Here is a 1,688-nt window from a genome sequence, read left to right on the forward strand (position 1 = left end):
TATAAAAAAGTTATAAATTTGTCTTTGGTTTTTCTTTTTTTAAATATATTTTATTGATTTTTTACAGACAGGAAGGGAGAGAGATAGAGAGTTAGAAACATCGATGAGAGAGAAACATCGACCAGCTGCCTCCTGCACATCTCCCACTGGGGATGTGCCCACAACCCAGGTACATGCCCTTGACCGGAATCGAACCCGGGACCCTTGAGTCCGCAGGCGGACGCTCTGTCCACTGAGCCAAACCGGTTTTGGCTGTCTTTGGTTTTTCAATGATAAATGAAAAACATTAAAATTCTCCAATCAAACAAGGTATGCAAGAATTTTTATATTATTCTTTTTTTATTAAACAGTGAGAGCAAAATAACTTACTGGAATATAAAGATCGGAGCTGGATGAGCATGCCACTAATGGAGAAAAGGGGTGTTTTCACAGAACCAGTATTTTTTTCCCCATCCCATCTCCATTTGATGTAGATCAAAACATACCATTGGCCATTTAGTTTTAAAAAATGCAAATGCTTGTGCACATACATCAGTTACTTTATGTACAATAAAGGAATGAGGAAGAGGAAAGTGAAAGATTAGAGAAAACTATACTGTAGTCGTCAGATGTGTTGAAACCAAATTGCAGTTTTCTAATTGAGAATGTCTACTTGGTCTGGAGGAACAGAGTTCTGGAGTACAGTAGCAGGTTCCCTTTTTAGTAGACCCCCTCCTGTCTGCTGCTGGAACACATCAATTGTATCTTCATCCTCCATTTCCAAATGTGCAGGTGTGTCTGTTTCATCAATTGGTTGCCCTTCAAATCGGAATCTGATCTGCCTCCTTGACAAACCCTGTCGTTCACAATAGGCTTTCATTAGTTTATTAAGGGGTGTGCGCCTCTGAATCTTAAACTGCACGCAGAACCATCCTGCCCCACCACCTTCAAATTAATATGATTGTTGTTCTCAGTCTTCAGTTCTTCCCTGGGCTTTTCATCGTCCAGGACGAGCGCCGGAGTCTCCTCAGCTGCCGCTTCACAAAAGAGGTACCAGTTCCAACAAGAAGACATAACCCTGGTAAACATATATGCACCCAATACAGGAGCACCCAAATACATAAAACAACTTCTGAAAGATATCAAGGGAGAGATTGATAGCAATACAATCATAGTAGGGGACTTAAATACCCCACTGACACCACTGGATAAATCCTCTAAACAAAAAAACAACAAGGAAACAGCAATCCTAAATGACTCACTAGATCAGATGGACTTAATTGACATCTTCAGAATATTTCACCCCAAAGCCACAGAATATACATTCTTCTCCAGTGCACATGGGACACTTTCAAAGATAGACCACATATTAGGACATAGGCAAAGTCTCTTCAAATTCAAGAGGATAGAAAATCATAACAAGCATCTTCTCAGATGACAGTGGCATAAAACTAGAAGCCAACTACAATAAAAACAATGGGGAAAAATTCAAACACTTGGAGGCTAAATAGCATGCTATTAAACAATGATTGGGTTACCAAAGAGATCAAAGAAGAAATAAAAAGCATCTTGGAAACAAATTACAATGAAAACACAACAATCCAAAATCTATGGGACACAATGAAAGCAGTCCTGAGAGGGAAGTTCATAGATCTACAAGCGTACCTCAAAAAACAAGAAGAAATGGTAATAAATTACCTAACCCTGCA

General features: G+C 39.3%; 1 pseudogene; it reads right to left on the reverse strand.

Annotated features, from left to right (window-relative positions):
* Nucleotides 1-634: 634 nt before the first annotated feature.
* LOC139019588 (small ubiquitin-related modifier 2-like) lies at nt 635-1,053 on the reverse strand (annotated as a pseudogene).
* Nucleotides 1,054-1,688: the final 635 nt, after the last annotated feature.

The sequence above is a fragment of the Myotis yumanensis genome, unplaced genomic scaffold (assembly GCF_028538775.1).
Source record: "Myotis yumanensis isolate MYYU_CA2020_CCGP unplaced genomic scaffold, mMyoYum1.0.hap1 SCAF_11, whole genome shotgun sequence".
In the NCBI taxonomy this organism is placed as follows: domain Eukaryota; kingdom Metazoa; phylum Chordata; class Mammalia; order Chiroptera; family Vespertilionidae; genus Myotis; species Myotis yumanensis.